Here is a 19,065-nt window from a genome sequence, read left to right on the forward strand (position 1 = left end):
TTTAAGATAAATTAGGCTCTAATCTCTCCCTTTTAATAGAGTCCAGCATGTCTTGTCCTGGCGCCGATCATAACCTTTGTCATTATCCGCTGGTGCTATCTGAAGAAAGCCGATTCTAGTTTTGCGCTCAAATCAGCTGGTTCCGATCTGCACGTAATTGATTCCCTAACGACATGACCTCAGGAGTCTTCGAGTCCCTGCGACTCTTCTTCCAAATTTTGGTGTAAACACATGCCCCCCAATTTTGGGATAAAAGTAATTTTATTTTAAAATTATCTTGTCTGCATCCCTGATTGGTCCACAGTCACGGGTAGAGAACCTTGATCTAGGGTCCACCGTTTGTCGCCGTTTGCGTCTATTCACGAGCCCATGCCTCAAAACTTTTGCAAGAGCACCACTGCTTCACGGACATTTGTATTCATCTTCCCGGATCGGCTATAAAATGCTCGTCTGACCCTGGCGAGAGCAACTCGACACTTCAGCCATGTTTTTGTAACACCCCCGGTGTTACGAGCTCGCTTAGCACCTAGATTAAGGCTTAAAAGAAATTAACACACCAAGTTCTCGAGTTTTAGAATTTTAAATGCACATGAGATGATAAACGAATCGTATGTGATTTCACCTTTGTGGCGGAGAAAATCAAAATAGGTATTGTAAGTTAGTTTACTTAATGCGTAAATGTGCTAATGACAATTCTAGCAAGAAAAATAGAATAAGTAGTTTTAATCGTTTGGCACAGAAAACAATTTCTTTAAGCAACTTGTATAAATCAAATAAAATCCATTAATAAATAGAACGATATACATATATATATGTAGCTTTTGAATCAAATTTAAAATTTGAACTTGCTAAAATTTTTCTGTGCCTAGACATTACAATTTGTGTAAACTAGTAAACCATTATATATATATATATGTTACGTAACCAGTACTTCAACAGGCCTGAGGGTAGGGACGAAACGAAGAGTCACAGCATGCAGGGGCCAGCACGATCTCCTTTGTTGATTAACGCTGTTGCTTGCCTGCCTCGCTTGTCTGCCCGCTGCTCATATGGTCTCATCACTTTGCTGTCTGACGTGATGGAAGTCTGGCCGACCCACGTGCTGCTGCTCCCGCTCTGCTCTCTCATATGATTGCCGACTCGTTTGTTTTCTTCTCTCGCCGAGGCCAGCGCTCTGCTCTGCCTTGCCTCTTCTTCTTCACGCACAGGCGCAACCGAGCCCTCGCGTGTCTTCCCTGCGCTGCCCCATGCCGTAGCGCCGAACCGCTCAGCTTGCCTCCCTTTATTTCCTCGTGCCGATGCCGCCGTCCGCGCGCGCCCTCGGCCCGCGCTGGCCCTGCTGCGCCACGGTGCTGCCCTCCAGGCACCTCATCCGCACCCGTAGGCACGCCCAGCTCACGTGTCCGCGCCGTGCCGCTGCTCCTCCTGCTGCGCCCGCTTTGGCGATGCGCCGCCGTCGCACCGCAGCGCCCGACCGGGCCGCGTTCGGCCGCTGCCCCGCAGCGCCATGGCCGCTTCCACCGCCGCTAATGCGCGCGAACATGCCAGGCCGCCGGAGACGTGGAGCCATATCGTGCCCCCGCATACTCCTCGACGACTGCAACTCCATGCCGCTGGGTGCGCCGCGCCGTTCGCCCGGCCGCGCACTCCTTCCCCGCGGCTCCTCCGTGACCGCGCGCGAGTGCCGCTGCACCCGAGCGACCCGTCGACATCCACACGCGGCTCCGCGTCGTCCTCGCCACGCCGTCCTGGAGCGCCGTCCCGCGCCGAGCCCTGTGCGCCCATGCCGAACGGGGTCGTGTCCTCGCTGCCGTGCCGCATCCGACCGCCCGCGCCCGAGCCACCTCACCAGCCTGCTACACCTCCCGAGCTGCGTCTCCGTCGCCGGCCACTGCCGCGAAGGCGCACCCGTGCCCACGCCCCGGTCCCACGCTAGGCCAGCTACTCCGCGGCACCGTGTCGTAGCACTCGGCCGCACCGCGTCTCGTTGCTGCCCCGCGCCGTCGTCCCCCACCGGCGGGTGCGTTGGTGGCCGGGTTTTGGTCGACCGTGCCCGACGGCCGGACCTCCTCTGCCCCTCCGCCGAGGCGCAGTCGCCGTGGCCACTGCCGTGCGCCCTGGCTCGCGTGGCCAGTGGGCCAAGGGCTGTCTTGGGCCACGCTGCGGGTGTCCGCAGGTGCGCCTCACCGTCGCGCAGCTCCCGCGCTGCTCCTCCGCCGCCGCCGGGCCGCTGGCAGTCGGCCAGCAAAACCGGCCCGATGCTCCTCCTAGCTCCTCTGCTCGTCCCTTCGAAGAAGACATTGCGAGGGGTATGAATCCAAGCCGAGTTTTTATACGGGGACCTTTCTGCAAAATACGTGACACGAGTGAATAGTGCCAATGTCCGGTAGGTTGATTTAAGTAACGTACGAGGGTCAAAATGCTATTTGGCGCCGCTGCTGTCTGGTCCTAGCCGGGTGGGCTGGCCTGCTCGCTGCGCCGCACGTGGGCCGCTGGCCTGCCTGCCGTTGGGCCAGCCGTTCAGTGCAGCGTCGCGTTGGGCCTACTCGCGCCCGCCTGGGCCGGCCGTTGGCCACCGACCGCGCCTGGCCCGTTGGCCTGCCGCCAGCGTCGCCTGGGCCGCGCATGTCGCGCCCGCCTGGGCTGCCCTGACCGATTGGGCCGAGTTGTAACTACTGGCCCTTTTGTTTCTAAAGCGATTAATAAATTAGTTTCGGGAACAAACTTATAAAATAAATATAAGGTTATGTAGTTGTCCAAAAATGGTGAAACCAGTCTTGTTGCGTTCCTAAAATCATAACCTACCTATTAGCGTAATTCGTTCACATACTTTGATGATGTTTTTAGGATCTATATAATTAAAATGGGATACTTAATATTGTAAAATATAAACTTGTAAGGATTTTCCGTGGCAAATTGGTAATAGCGTGGATCTGAAATCTTTACAGTAGGTTCCTAGCAATATTAGCTGCTCACCATAATTTTGTAGCTCTAGAATAATTAGTTGCTAGATAAATAATAATGTCCTATTGCGAATAGAGAAACACCATTGGTTTATATAACTAAAAGGATTGTTGAGAAATAATGTCTTATCCGACAACATGGATATGTAGCCTAAGTACGGTCGTCGTTAGATCTAGCTTGTTAATGTGAGTGGCGTAAAGCGTATTTATACGAGTCACGATTTCAGTCAATTAATTATATCTTTGCATGGCATTACATTGCATATCATAATAGGGACGTCGGTGGATCACGGAGTCGTTGGGAGTTGCTGGAGGAATGGTGCTTTTGGAGATCATGTCGCCATGATGGAAAGCTAACTTCTGATTATATTTTTCCCAAGCAAGCCCCGGTGCATAACCCCTACTTTCTGCAGTTTAAATTATAATTGTGCATTAAGTTTTAAGGAGTTGAATGAAACCCACTTGCATATATATATCTTTATCCTATGAGTCTTACTAGTATGACAGGATCGTGTAGATTGCTATGCTACAGGACTCCGGTAGAAGTCGAGTGATTGCCTGTCACTCGCGAGATATAGGAAATATGTTACTATATGATTATCACCTGGAATATATAAAATGGTGGAAAGGAAAAATGGTGACTGGGCAGGGATATGGTTTGGGTATTGGTGGGTGTAAGAAGTTGTGTCGCCGCGGAGGAGGGTCATAGCTTGGTTACACTGTTTTTTCCTGTCTGGTCGGTTAAGGACCGATCGTTGCATATGACTCTAGGCAGGTCACAGACTTATTATCCCGAGCACATACTTGTGTATGGGCGCTTGGAAGACTTGTTGCTCTCTTGTCGCGGATCCGGCTCTTTCCGGACCGACTGTTAGGGTTTATTTTGGTGGAGGAGGTCCTTGCCCCGCGCTGAGTCCGGGACTCGGGGGCGGGGGCTTGGAGTCCCAATTTGGACGGGGACCTGGACACCCGGGATAGGAGAGTGATGGGTTGGTCCTGCTTGTGCCTGGGGTACAAGCGGGGCGTGTGTTTTCAGGGGTACCCAGCTGGGGGCATTGATTCGCGAATCGCCGGGCTATCCGGTACGGCTTGTCTACGATTTAGCATCGTAGTAAGAACTGAAAGATGAAAGATGGAAGATGAACAAAGGAAATCTGATTGCTTACCACTTGCTTGAAAGTAGCACAGGTGCTTACTTAGAATGGTTAGTTAATGAACCAATGCGGCTATTAATAAAAATCAAATATAAGGACGCACGCTTAGTAATGCTTCTGCAAATGCAACCCACAAACCAGATAGCCTTGCATATCCTTGGAGTCTTTTCTTTTCTCCTATCGGGTTAGTCTTGCTGAGTATAATTGAGTACTCAGGGTTTTATTTCCCCTGTTGCAGGTAACAGGTGGACGCTTGAGCTGACCTTTGTGTGTGGATTCCTCCTGGTGGGCTCAGAGAGGATTTCCTTTACGCTGCGATCGTAGTTGTTATTTTTAACTCTCACCAAATACTTTTATAAATAAAAGTTTCATAATCTGTTGCCGTAGTCTCTATATATCAATACTTCACCATGTCATTAATAGATGTTTATTTCCGCTGTAACTCTGTTCACATATTTCTATTCCGCTGTTCAATTAAATTATTTATAACTCTGATAACATGATTTCATTCCGCTATTATATTAATAAATATTATACTCTGATGTTGTATTAAAAGTGATGTAAGAAATGGTTACGAATGATGTAAGCTTTATTCTCTCATTTGTGATTCTGGTGGCAAAAATGTGGATTTTTGGGTTCTCCCCTGGGGTGTGTCCGATGGAACCGAGTAATCTAGTGTTCTCCCCTGAGTGCTTAGTGTCTAATGGAAGACAAGCACTCCTGTGAGGCATTAAATTAGGCGGTTCTACCACAGGTGGTATTAGAGCATAAATGAGAAAATAAAGCTTCGAAAACCTTTTCTAAACTAAAATTTGACAACATGTTTTTGCAAAAAGTTAGGACGTTTGTATGCGAAGTTATATAAGTAGCCCTATTACTATGGTTATGTATCTAGGATAGATGGCACTCTGCTGACTTAGGTAGACTTAATCAAGTTTCTACAGGTACACTGACTCGAGCATAGTCCGATAGTATCGGCTAGTTACAGGGAGAGAACGAGGTGCCAAAAACTCTGAGAACGGTTGCCCTATATGTGGCAACAGTGCAAGGACGTATAGGACGTGCATTCATGCATATCCTGTTTGTGCATTGTAGTGTCGTATTGCTGGTAGATACGCCATCCATAGGTGTCACGCGTGTCGTATTGTGCACGTCTGACTCGTTCCTGTTCTAGAGTTAGGTCGGCACTGTGGCTTCGTGTTTCGCGTTCGCCCGTGGTTCATGCCGATCATGACCCACATCTCCCCATACCCTCTTTCTGCGCTCTTGTCGGACCCTTGCCCTACAGTCGTACTAGCCAGTAATGGCATCGCATGTCGCTCGCCTCGAACGCGCGAAAATTGGTCGATTCATCGTAGTGACCCCGCGCGGGAACCCTGGTGAACTGCGCCAGGACCACTGAACGCTCCGCCTTTATAAGTAGAGCCTGACTTAGCCATTGGTACCACCACTCGGTGCACTTTAGCTCGCTTAGCTTTTCCTTGAGCCAGCTTTTCGCTCAGCCTTCCTTGCAACCACCGCCAAAGATGGCAGGAGCCTGGGTTAGTACCTACTGCATGAACGTTGAGGGTTTTCCCAGAATCCTGCATGCCACCCTGCAAAAGCTTGGAGTCAATGATCGCCCCGAGTATGAGGGCCATGAGTATGAGGAGCATGGCACTGAGCGGTGTGAGGTTACCGTCTACATCGGGAAGAGTGAAGAGTTCCCCGACCTCACTGAAGCCTGGAGTGTGACCGCAACTGGGTTTCGCTTCGTCGACACCTACCAGGTTGTGGCCCGCAAAGCCTTGCGGTACCTCTACCAGATCTATGAAGAACCCATTGCCCGTACCCCCATGCAGTTCTTTCCTCCTTTGGACAAGAATCGGCGGGCATGGAGGGCCCGCATGGAGGCTTTGCAAGGACGAGATGTGCAAGAGGATAGTCCCACTATGGTGCACTTGACCACATACCTGCTCGCTCTGGAGGAGCAGTACGACCGTCAAGCCTTGGAGCTGAGGGCGTGCCTTCGGCGCGCCGAGGAAGCCGAGATCTTCAACCGGATGCTCCAGGTGCAGCTCGCCGAAGCGCATGCCAGCGCTGCAGCTGCTGAGAGCCAAGAGGCTGCCATGAAGGAAGTTCTAAAGGAGGCCGAAGATCGGCATGTTCATCAGCTGCGGGTGGCCTATCTTGTCACCAGGGCCGAGCGGAGGATGTTGGCCGCTGGAAGGCAGGATGCCCCGATCTTGGAAGGGATCCCTATCCACCCGCCAGGAAGAAGAACTGGTGTTGCAGCACCGCCCGCACCTCCACCCTCGGAAGTGTCAGAAGAAGAACCCTCGATTCCTCTCGCTCAGCCATTGCCACGAGGGGATGTAGACTAGTTGCCTTGGGACGTTGTACCCGTAGTAGTAGTGTTTTTTGTTGCTGTCCCCCTGTATTGTACTCTTGCTATTGTTGTCATCCGTAGTGTTGAGATCGCCCGACCGTCGGTAAATGCTATGTCGTGAAAGGGAGCATGAGTGTCTGTACGTTGTACCCGTATAAGATCGTTGGAATGTGCATTTTAATTATTTCGCTGTGTTTGTTGCGTTCATTTACTTTAAAGCCTCGTTAGACGTGCTCCAAGTTTTCCAGGGTGATATTAAGCAGGTTACAAGAGAAGTTGACATTTGGATGCCAGCAGATTAGCCGTGATTGGATAAATTTGGACACTGTATCGACTAATTGTGGATGTCCCAAGCGAACACTTGAATCTTTTTAAAAAAAACAAATCCATCGTTGGATTTGAACTCCTTGTCCCTTGTTGTGAAGGGAACTTTTGTTGTTTGAATTTGCCTTTGCGCTACTCCCTTATTCTGTGGTCTACGACCCCACTGCCTTCATGGTGTGTAAGTTGGTGATAGTTGCCTGGTTAATAGCTTATGGTGCCGCGACGAAACCAAGGGCTCCGTGTGGAACAGCTGCCACATGTGACGCTGCTCGGCACGCGTGGGTATCGAGGTTGTTAACCAAGTACCTTTACCAAGTTACACCACCGTACTATTTGTTTTAAAGTTTTCTCCTTGAAAATGTTCGGGTGTTCAAACGGGAAATCCATAATGGGGATGCAAAAGTGTCTTTCAAGGTAAACAAGAGATGATTTGGAGAAAGAAAGTATGACATGGTCTCAGTCTACATGAAAGACGGATGTGGTCAAGGAAGGAAAGCAAAGAAGAATAGTAAAGGAAGGTTAGCAGTGGATAGTCGGGAGTAATTGCAAAAGTCGGAGTGGACGTCTTGTCCAAAGCCCTGTGCTTAGTTGACCGCTACGCATGTTGGGTCATTTCGCTGCGTGCCCTGCGAACGCCGTCGGTGTCGGGTCCATATTCGTCCCGTTTTCGCGTGGCCACGGCATCGTGCAGTGCTCACCATCTCTGTGCACTGTGCGTGGCTCCTTTTCCCCAGCATCCGGTCGGCTCTCGACTCTCACGCCTTGTCCCTCGTACCGGACCCCCCTTCCCCTCCCTCTTTTCTTCTTTTGTGAACATGGTCGCCCGCACGCCTGCCTCGTCGAGCGGACCCCCCCCCTCTCCTCTCCTTTATTTCCCCCTCCGTCGCTCACGCAGGGAGCGCAACATGTCCAATCTTATCTCCACTCCGGTGTGTTGCTTCCCACCTTCGTTCGCCTATATAAGATACCCTTGGTCCTTGCTCTTCTTCTTCATCCCCATTCCCCTCGCGTTCTGACGCATAGCTACGAGATCTGGTCGTCATTTTGAAGCTAGGTTCGTCAGTTTGAGGTGATGGTGTGATCTGAGAAGAAGAAAGGAGCCGGTTCGTCAAAGAAGTTCAAGTTCCCATTTTGGGTAGTCAATCTTCGGGTTCCCGATGTTTTACTTCTCAGTCGACTGTTTTTGGATCTGTTGGTGCTACGCCATGTTTTGGATAATCATTATCTTGTTGTTTCTCCATTGTCCTCGTCTATCTCGACTTTAGAGTAGGTCTCGATTGTATCAAGTTGCTCCTAACCATGTATCCCGAGATCCCCGTGTGGTTTAGTATTCGAAGTCGTGTAATGTTTCGTGTAATCCCCAATCTCCGAAATGTAATCGCGTTTTCCCCTTCTCGTTCTTATTTCGAATCTCGGGACGAGATTCTTTTTAAGGGGGGTTGGTTGTAACACCCCCGGTGTTACGAGCTCGCTTAGCACCAAGATTAAGGCTTAAAAGAAATTAACACACCAAGTTCTCGAGTTTTAGAATTTTAAATGCACATGAGATGATAAACGAATCGTATGTGATTTCACCTTTGTGGCGGAGAAAATCAAAATAGGTATTGTAAGTTAGTTTACTTAATGCGTAAATGTGCTAATGACAATTCTAGCAAGAAAAATAGAATAAGTAGTTTTAATCATTTGGCACAGAAAACAATTTCTTTAAGCAACTTGTATAAATCAAATAAAATCCATTAATAAATAGAACGATATACATATATATATGTAGCTTTTGAATCAAATTTAAAATTTGAACTTGCTAAAATTTTTCTGTGCCTAGACGTTACAATTTGTGTAAATTAGTAAACCATTATATATATATATATATATATATATATATATATATATATATATATATATATATATATATATATATATATGTTACGTAACCAGTACTTCAACAGGCCTGAGGGTAGGGACGAAATGAAGAGTCACAGCATGCAGGGGCCAGCACGATCTCCTTTGTTGATTAACGCTGTTGCTTGCCTGCCTCGCTTGTCTGCCCGTTGCTCGTATGGTCTCATCACTTTGCTGTCTGACGTGATGGAAGTCTAGCCGACCCACGTGCTGCTGCTCCCGCTCTGCTCTCTCATATGATTGCCGACTCGTTTGTTTTCTTCTCTCGCCGAGGCCAGCGCTCTGCTCTGCCTTGCCTCTTCTTCTTCACGCACAGGCGCAACCGAGCCCTCGCGTGTCTTCCCTGCGCTGCCCCATGCCGTAGCGCCGAACCGCTCAGCTTGCCTCCCTCTATTTCCTCGTGCCGATGCCGCCGTCCGCGCGCGCCCTCGGCCCGCGCTGGCCCTGCTGCGCCACGGTGCTGCCTCCAGGCACCTCATCCGCACCCGTAGGCACGCCCAGCTCATGTGTCCGCGCCGTGCCGCTGCTCCTCCTGCAGCGCCCGCTTTGGCGATGCGCCGCCGTCGCACCGCAGCGCCCGACCGGGCCGCGTTCGGCCGCTGCCCCGCAGCGCCATGGCCGCTTCCACGCCGCTAATGCGCGCGAACATGCCAGGCCGCCGGAGACGTGGAGCCATCTCGTGCCCCCGCATACTCCTCGACGACTGCAACTCCATGCCGCCGGGTGCGCCACGCCGTTCGCCCGGCCGCGCACTCCTTCCCCGCGGCTCCCGTGACCGCGCGCGAGTGCCGCTGCACCCGAGCGACCCGTCGACATCCACACGCGGCTCCGCGTCGTCCTCGCCACGCCGTCCTGGAGCGCCGTCCCGCGCCGAGCCCTATGCGCCCATGCCGAACGGGGTCGTGTCCTCGCTGCCGTGCCGCATCCGACCGCCCGCGCCCGAGCCGCCTCACCAGCCTACTACAACCTCCCGAGCTGCGTCTCCGTCGCCGGCCACTGCCGCGAGGCGCACCCGTGCCCGCGCCCCGGTCCCATGCTAGGCCAGCTACTCCGCGGCACCGTGTCGTAGCACTCGGCCGCACCGCGTCTCGTCGCTGCCCCGCGCCGTCGTCCCCCACCGGCGGGTGCGTGGTGGCCGGGTTTTGGTTGACCGTGCCCGACGGCCGGACCTCCTCTGCCCCTCCGCCGAGGCGCAGTCGCCGTGGCCACTGCCGTGCGCCCTGGCTCGCGTGGCCAGTAGGGCCAAGGGGCTGTCTTGGGCCACGCTGCGGGTGTCCGCAGGTGCGCCTCACCGTCGTGCAGCTCCTGCGCTGCTCCTCCGCCGCCGCCGGGCCGCTGCAGTCGGCCAGCGAAACCGGCCCGATGCTCCTCCCAGCTCCTCTGCTCGTCCCTTCGAAGAAGACATTGCGAGGGGTATGAATCCAAGCGAGTTTTTATACGGGGGAACCTTTCTGCAAAATACGTGACATGAGTGAATAGTGCCAATGTCCGGTAGGTTGATTTAATACGTACGAGGGTCAAAATGCTATTTGGCGCCGCTGCTGTCTGGTCCCTAGCCGGGTGGGCCTGGCCTGCTCGCTGCGCCACACGTGGGCCCGCTGGCCTGCCTACCGTTGGGCCAGCCGGTCAGTGCAGCGTCGCGTTGGGCCTACTCGCACGCCCGCCTGGGCCGGCCGTTTGGCCACCGACCGCGCCTAGCCCGTTGGCCTGCCGCCTGGGCCACCCAGCGTCGCCTGGGCCGCGCATGTCGCGCCTGCCTGGGCCTGCCCTGACCGATTGGGCCGAGTTGTAAACTACTGGCCCTTTTGTTTCTAAAGCGATTAATAAATTAGTTTCGGGAACAACTTATAAAATAAATATAAGGTTATGTAGTTGTCCAAAAATGGTGAAACCAGTCTTGTTGCGTTCCTAAAATCATAACCTACCTATTAGCGTAATTCGTTCACATACTTTGATGATGTTTTTAGGATCTATATAATTAAAATGGGATACTTAATATTGTAAAATATAAACTTGTAAGGATTTTCCGTGGTAAATTGGTAATAGCGTGGATCTGAAATCTTTACAGTAGGTTCCTAGCAATATTAGCTGCTCACCATAATTTTGTAGCTCTAGAATAATTAGTTGCTAGATAAATAATAATGTCCTATTGCGAATAGAGAAACACCGTTGGTTTATATAACTAAAAGGATTGTTGAGAAATAATGTCTTATCCGACAACATGGATATGTAGCCTAAGTACGGTCGTCGTTAGATCTAGCTTGTTAATGTGAGTGGCGTAAAGCGTATTTATACGAGTCACGATTTCAGTCAATTAATTATATCTTTGCATGGCATTACATTGCATATCATAATAGGGACGTCGGTGGATCACGGAGTCGTCGGGAGTTGCTGGAGGAATGGTGCTTTTGGAGATCATGTCGCCATGATGGAAAGCTAACTTCTGATTATATTTTTCCCAGGCAAGCCCCGGTGCATAACCCCTACTTTCTGCAGTTTAAATTATAATTGTGCATTAAGTTTTAAGGAGTTGAATGAAACCCACTTGCATATATATATCTTTATCCTATGAGTCTTACTAGTATGACAGGATCGTGTAGATTGCTATGCTACAGGACTCCGGTAGAAGTCGAGTGATTGCCTGTCACTCGCGAGATATAGGAAATATGTTACTATATGATTATCACCTGGAATATATAAAATGGTGGAAAGGAAAAATGGTGACTGGGCAGGGATATGGTTTGGGTATTGGTGGGTGTAAGAAGTTGTGTCGCCGCGGAGGCGGGTCATAGCTTGGTTACACCGTTTTTCCCTGTCTGGTCGGTTAAGGACCGATCATTGCATATGACTCTAGGCAGGTCACAGACTTATTATCCCGAGCACATACTTGTGTATGGGCGCTTGGAAGACTTGTTGCTCTCTTGTCGCGGATCCGGCTCTTTCCGGACCGACTGTTAGGGTTTATTTTGGTGGAGGAGGTCCTTGCCCTGCGCTGAGTCCGGGACTCGGGGGCGGGGGCTTGGAGTCCCAGTTTGGACGGGGACCTGGACACCCAGGACAGGAGAGTGATGGGTTGGTCCTGCTTGTGCCTGGGGTACAAGCGGGGCATGTGTTTTCGGGGTACCCAGCTGGGGGCATTGATTCGCGAATCGCCGGGCTATCCGGTATGGCTTGTCTACGGTTTAGCATCGTAGTAAGAACTGAAAGATGAAAGATGGAAGATGGACAAAGGAAATCTGATTGCTTACCACTTGCTTGAAAGTAGCACAGGTGCTTACTTAGAATGGTTAGTTAATGAACCAATGCGGCTATTAATAAAAATCAAATATAAGGACGCACGCTTAGTAATGCTTCTGCAAATGCAACCCACAAACCAGATAGCCTTGTATATCCTTGGAGTCTTTTCTTTTCTCCTATCGGGTTAGTCTTGCTGAGTATAATTGAGTACTCAGGGTTTTATTTCCCCTGTTGCAGGTAACAGGTGGACGCTTGAGCTGACCTTTGTGTGTGGATTCCTCCTGGTGGGCTCAGAGAGGATTTCCTTTACGCTGCGATCGTAGTTGTTATTTTTAACTCTCACCAAATACTTTTATAAATAAAAGTTTCATAATCTGTTGCCGTAGTCTCTATATATCAATACTTCACCATGTCATTAATAGATGTTTATTTCCGCTGTAACTCTGTTCACATATTTCTATTCCGCTGTTCAATTAAATTATTTATAACTCTGATAACATGATTTCATTCCGCTGTTATATTAATAAATATTATACTCTAATGTTGTATTAAAAGTGATGTAAGAAATGGTTACGAATGATGTAAGCTTTATTCTCTCATTTGTGATTCTGGTCGCAAAAATGTGGATTTTCGGGTTCTCCCCTGGGGTGTGTCCGACGGAACCGAGTAATCTAGTGTTCTCCCCTGAGTGCTTAGTGTCTAATGGAAGACAAGCACTCCTGTGAGGCATTAAATTAGGCGGTTCTGCCACAGTTTTTCTCCCATCCGTCTTTTCGAGTGCTCCCAACTCTGCTGGACCCTCCATGGCCTATCCCTTTGCGATAAAGATCTTGAGCGGTTAGAAGAATTCTTGTGCATAGGGTGATCGTGTCGCCCATTCTAGCACCTTGTCGAACAAGAGGATCAGCTACTGCGGCTAGAAGAAGTCTTGTGACATGCCTGCGTCTTCTCACCATGCTCACAGAGCTATTCTAGTGTTTGCAAGGGCTAGAATGTGTGGACACTTTTCCCTTGTTCGTTCCATCAAATGCCTATCGGGAGGACCGCAAGCTTCTTTCCAACGGTTTCCCCAGTCGCCGAGAAACCTGTGGATATCTGCTAGTCAGGCGGTCTTTCCCCTTCTTTGGCATAATCTTATTAATAGACTGATGTGACTTGGGTTTATGATAATCCTCGGCCTTGTGAGGATCTGGACTTCCTTCAATCTAAAAGAAGCCTTGGTGGGTTGATCTTTGGTCCATGTAAATTCTTTGTATCCGTCCCACGATGTTTCGTAACTTAGGGAAGTGATAAGTTCGAATATGTTACCTTTCCGTTATCCGTCCCCTAAATTCCTATTGTGTCGATCCGTTTCCATCTCTGATTTCAATTTCATATCTCCGGTGAAACTGATTTTGCCTTCTCGGGCTATATATACGGGCCACGGCTGAAGGTCGAACAACAATCCGCTTCGTCTCAATCCCTTCGCATCCTCAATATAGTCCTTGTTTTTCCTGTAAGCTTGAGATCATGGAAACCAGCAAGAGGTCTGCTAAGGGGGCTCTCGACGGATCTGTAACATCGCACCAGCGCATCCATCGTCTAGAGGGTGCAGCCCATGATGCACCCACTGCCTCAGGTCATAGGGCCGACTCCGTTCGGCCTCTAGGGTGTTCCTTGTCAATAGCTTATCGCTAGCTTCCTTGCTACCCGAGGCGGCGGATCGGCAATGATGACCTGCTCGCCACCATTGACAGCCATGACCAGAGTCTTGCCAAATGTCTTTCTCTCACAGAATCAACCCTGGCTATGGCTCGATGCCGATCGCCTCCCGTGGTTGATTCAGTGGATGATAAATTGGCAAAAGCCGAGGCTAGAATCATGTGTGAAATATCATAACATTTGTTTCCTTTCAACTTCACCTTCAGGATTCCGATCATCTCCCTTTTGAACTTTTCAGATTTGTCCGCTCAACTGGAGAGCCTTCAACTAGATGCAGAGTACGCAGTAGGATTTGTCAACGCCAGAGGTGCCGTCCCAATAGCTCGCCTATATGACATCCCGAATCACGTCAGGGAGGTCGCTCTTCATGGCGTCCATCATGGTGCTGCCACGGCGTTGGCTGCCGCACAGGCTCGTTCTAGCCACAATCTTCGGCTTCTCCCTCACGGTTTTCCAGATGCGGTGCACCCTGGGGATCACGAGCGTTTGACTGAGGATTTTCTTAGCGCCGCCGACTCCATGGCCTTCAACACCCTGGCCGATGATATAGTAGACAAAGTGTCTTCTGGCCCATAACTTGTAATAGGTGGTATTTAGCAAACAATTTCTTCGTCTTGAGTGATTTCTCCTTTATTTTATATTCCACATTACACGCATCACTCTGTCAGCATAATCGATACGCATTGTACCGGCTTTCACCCCTTCGGGTTTACTTTCTCGCTAGCAACGATATCCTTCCGGTATCGGCTACTAAACTGACAACCGAGCAAATCGGTTGTTAAGTATCAATCCAAATGCTAGGGTAATATTCCGTCAAATATTTTCCATTTGATCGCTCTGCCGAATTTTCTTTCTCTTCTCAGTATCTACAAGTATCACTAGGCACATAACATTTGATCCGATAAGGTCCTTCCTAGTTGGCTAACCTTCCGCCGAACCTGCTGTTCCCTGACTTGATCGGTGACTTTATTTTCCAGACTAAGTCTTCTTCAGAAAATTGCTTGATCTTGACTTTTTAATCGTAATACCTTGCAATCCTCAGTTTATTGGCTTTAGTGTTTTTAAGAGCATGCAGCTGAAGGCGCCTCAAGTCTTTAAAGTCATCCATCACAAAAATCTAGTAGACTTCGGCTTGATAAATTATTTTGCAACGTAACACGCCTTGATCCAGTTTGAACTTCCCAAAGAAAAATTGCATTGTATTTATGCACAAGTCCATAAGGCGGTCATATTAGCTACTCTGCTCTTGGTTATCAAGGACAACATATTCTCAGCCTTCCCTAGAGTCTTGTCTCCCTTTTATATTTTTGAAGATCAGGTCCTAAAGATGAAACAGGCTCAGAGGAGTTTGTTTGACCGTGAAACAGTGGAGGTCGATCGGATCGATGCAACCGTACTCGCTAAAGAACTTACCGAGATCTACTCTACTCCTACTCCTAAGGGGTGGCCGGAGCCGAAAAAAGTAATTAACTTGTATTTGATTGATTGTTATTTTTACAATAGCTGGGGCTTTGATATTTATACCCGGGGCCTAAACATGAATCATACTCGAGCATGATTTGTTACAATCCTTGGTATAAACAAAAATATTCCTAATTTAAGATAACTTGGACTCTAATCTCTTCCTTTTTGTAGAGTCCGGCATGTCTTGTCCTGGCGCCGATCATAACCTTCGTTATTATCCGCTGGCGCTATCTGAAGAAAACCGATTCTAGTTTTGCACTCGAATCAGCTGGTTTCGATCTGCACGCAATTGATTCCCTGACGACATGACCTCGGGAGCCTTCGAGTCCCTGTGACTCTTCTTTCAAATTTTGGTGTAAACATATGGTGGTGCAAGTGAGCAGCCAACAGGAGTCAAGAGTCAGGAGTGTTTGGATCCTAGACTAAACTTTAGTTCTTGTCACATTGAATTTTTAGATATCAATTAGGAGGAAACATGAGCTAATTATAAAACTAATTACATAAGTTGTGGCTAATTCGCTTGCCAGCACCGTGTACAGAATGGTATGTAGATGTGGTGGAACTTATTCATGAATTTGTTGACGCACGAAAGAAATGGATATCGGAAATATCTTCCTACTGGTTTAAAAAATGATCTTAGCCGCATCACGGAAAGATCTACACAGTAGAATTTATGAGCCGCGACGCCACGCTCTCTGTGACTGTGTAAATTTCACGAACTTAGCTTTTTGGATTAAATGTCACTTTAACGTCAGTCATATACTTTTACAGTATTATTATCTTATTGTGCGATCCGTGTGTTTTTAGTACAAAAGTTTAGCTGTCCCGTAGCAACGCACGGGCATGAACCTATTTGCATATATACTCGAACCTGTGTGTACATGATTATATAGAGATGCAGCGGAACTTATTCGTGGATTTATTGGCGCATGAAAGAAATGGATATTGTAAAATTCTTTTTGCCAATATAAGATATTATCTTAGCCGTATCACGAAAAGTCTATACAATAGAGTTTGTGAGCCTGCGACGTCACGCTCTCTGTGACTGTGTTAATTTCACGAACTTTGCTTTTTCAATTAAATGTCACTTTGACGTCGGTATGTAATTGAACAATATTATTATCTTATCGTGCAGTCCTCGTGTTTCTAGTATAAAAGATTTAGTTATCCCGTAGCAATGCACGGGCACGCTACCTAGTCTACATTTAAATACGAAAATAAAAACAAATGCAGTAAAACCGGACACGAAAACAAATGCGAACTAATTTGAGCGAAATTACGTCGAACACGGTCAGTATACGAAAAATCAATATAGAATAGTAACCCTTAGGACCAAGTATATAACAATTAACAAGTGAACAATAATTAACAAGTCCTACAACTTTCTTAAAAATTATGTCCATACGACACCATGTATGAAAGATTTGATTTTTCTAACACAACAAGCGCCGGTACGTGATTAATATACTGCTGAAATTTTGTTTAATTTTTTAAACATCTTAAATACCTCAAATGAAAAAACTAAAAGCTAGAAAGTTGTAGATCTCGTCGAGAGCTACAATTTTCATATAAAATCCATCTTCATCCGAGATCGTACGAAAAAGATACATTTTTCTGTAGTGGGCTAAATTTGGCTTAAACCGAATTTCGAATTCGGGATATTCCGAATTAAAAGTAGAAAAGTAGAAAATGGTCGGACAAATGTCTAAACCATTTTTGTTCCGATTTCGAATTTTGTGTTTCGAATTTCGAACCGAATTCGAATTTATCCGAAAATACGAATTTAATCGAATTAAATATAGAAAATAATGTAGTTCGATAAGGAATATTTCCGTATCATTTTTATCCCTACGTGCGAGAAGGACGAGGTCCATGCGGGAAACCCAAAGCCACGCGGATGGAGAGTGGGTGCTTGCTCGCCTTCCCTAGCGACCGAGAAAGGCGGAATAGAAGACTCAGAATTTTAGAAATCGTTGTAGCGTGTCTGTTGGACGCGTTTTATCGCTCAAAAACGCTAAACCGGATTACACGGAAGGTTTTACCGAGTCTCTCGGAGATGCTTTAAATAGGTAATATTACAAAAATATAATTAATAATGAATCTAATAATATTTATTTGGTATCATAAATGTTATTATTTTGTTATATAATATAAATTTGGTCAAACTTAATATATTTTGACTCTAAATTTTTTTTAGAATAACTTATAATTTGAGATGGAGGAAGTAGCTCCCATTTTTCATCTAAATCTAAATGCATCATTGTATAAGAAAAACATTATCTTCTGGGTCACACGTGCTCGTCGTGCCGTTCCCAGTACAGGCCAGCTGTGCTCGCGCTCCTTCGAGCTCGCCGTGTTGTACGTGCTGCGCGGTCAGCCGGTCACTGACCGACTGACGGCATTGCTGTATCGATGGTCGAAATTTAAATGGGCTCATATGATGACAAGATAGGAAGGCCCAGCCCAATAATATCCAAGGTCCTTCCTCCTCAGCCTTGATATATAACGCTAGGGCGGGGGCAAACCCTAGCCGCCAGGCGGCCAGGGAGCGAGTACCAAAGTTCATACGGTTTATATCCTGTTCTACGCAATCATTTTTGAGCGATTTTGTTGCTTGTTTGTTTGTATTCAATGGGCGTTGCTTGGGTGATTTTGTCTTTGCCTTGCTTCGCTTTGGGATCGGCGTTGCTTTCCTACTTTTTGGAAATCAAGAAGCGCAGTCTTTCGCTTGATTTGCGTAGACATGAATCGACGACTTCTGTTTTGGTTAAGTCGCACCATTAGCCCCCTGCTCTGTGAGGGTGGACGCAGGGAAAAATGCGAGAAAAGGGTATCTATGGGTGCAAGATTAATGGACCGGGCAGGGACTCTACCTCTGTGGAAACTAGTGATTTTCCTCAGAGTCATATCTTCTGCCACAGCATCATCTTGCTGTTGTTTTCTTTCTTGTATTACTATCAGAGATATGTTTGCTCCCTTCAGTTAATCTATCGAGTGTAGTCATGCTGTGAATTCTGTTTAGAAGCGAAATGAGGAGACTGAAACATCTGAATGTTTTCATGTGGAGAACACACGTATGGTCTTCAAAGTTCTCTGATTGCTTCATGTTCAGACTTTTCTTGTCTCACATTCTTTCATGTGAATTAAATCAACATGTAGCGATTGCAAAGCAAATGAGGAAGCTATACCATCTGAAACTGTGTTGTTGATAATTCTCGGATGGTCTTCAAAGTTCTCTGATTGCTTTCTCTATGTACCTTGTACCTATGGTATCCAATTGATGTTTGTCTAGTGCAGCAGTATTCTATTTTTTTTAAAAAAAAACTATGCCATCTGAATATTGGTACAATGGTACTAGTTATGCTTGAGTATGCACTGTAGTGTTTAGTCACTGAGAAGCAGCATGAAGAGGTCTTGTAATCTGAAGATATCATCTGATGTTGATACATACATTCATGGTCTTCAAAGTTCCCTGATTGCTTCCTTCACCTACATCTTCTCATCTAAAATGATTCTGGGTTATGTTTAGTTTCTTTTCTGCCTGAAGCTATAGCTTTATACTATCTCTTAATTAAGAGCTATGAAGTCTTATGTCCAGAAGCAAAATGAGGAGGTCATATGATCTGAAGTGTGATGTTGATACACCCATCCAAGGTCTTCAAAGTTCTCTGATTGCTTCCTGTACACATTCTAGATCATCTTTATTGAAGTCATACTTAAATTTGGTCATCTCTAAAAAAGCGTGTATCCTATAGGTTTACAATTTTTTCTTAATTATGCTTGAGCAAAGTTTTAGTTTTTAAGATGTCAAAAGAAACAAAATGAGGAGGCTATATGATCTGAAGTATCTGATGTTGATACATCCATTCATGGTCTTCAAAGTTCTCTAATTGCTTCTTATACTGACATGCTAGATTGTCTTTATTGAAATTATACTTGAACTGTGTCCATCTTA

At 47.3% G+C, this 19,065-nt stretch overlaps 5 non-coding genes across 5 annotated transcripts; all 5 read left to right on the forward strand.

The window, feature by feature from the left end:
- Positions 1–18,133: 18,133 nt before the first annotated feature.
- Positions 18,134–18,212, forward strand: LOC136468254 (small nucleolar RNA R160). Its single transcript, XR_010761772.1, has one exon. It is a non-coding gene; the product is annotated as a small nucleolar RNA R160 (small nucleolar RNA).
- Positions 18,213–18,278: 66 nt separating this feature from the next.
- Positions 18,279–18,355, forward strand: LOC136468256 (small nucleolar RNA R160). Its single transcript, XR_010761774.1, has one exon. It is a non-coding gene; the product is annotated as a small nucleolar RNA R160 (small nucleolar RNA).
- Positions 18,356–18,507: 152 nt separating this feature from the next.
- Positions 18,508–18,591, forward strand: LOC136468252 (small nucleolar RNA R160). Its single transcript, XR_010761771.1, has one exon. It is a non-coding gene; the product is annotated as a small nucleolar RNA R160 (small nucleolar RNA).
- Positions 18,592–18,709: 118 nt separating this feature from the next.
- LOC136468249 (small nucleolar RNA R160) lies at positions 18,710–18,787 on the forward strand. The gene has a single exon (XR_010761768.1). It is a non-coding gene; the product is annotated as a small nucleolar RNA R160 (small nucleolar RNA).
- Positions 18,788–18,925: 138 nt separating this feature from the next.
- LOC136468248 (small nucleolar RNA R160) lies at positions 18,926–19,005 on the forward strand. Its single transcript, XR_010761767.1, has one exon. It is a non-coding gene; the product is annotated as a small nucleolar RNA R160 (small nucleolar RNA).
- The last annotated feature ends 60 nt before the right edge of the window (positions 19,006–19,065 follow it).

The sequence above is a fragment of the Miscanthus floridulus genome, chromosome 7 (assembly GCF_019320115.1).
Source record: "Miscanthus floridulus cultivar M001 chromosome 7, ASM1932011v1, whole genome shotgun sequence".
In the NCBI taxonomy this organism is placed as follows: domain Eukaryota; kingdom Viridiplantae; phylum Streptophyta; class Magnoliopsida; order Poales; family Poaceae; genus Miscanthus; species Miscanthus floridulus.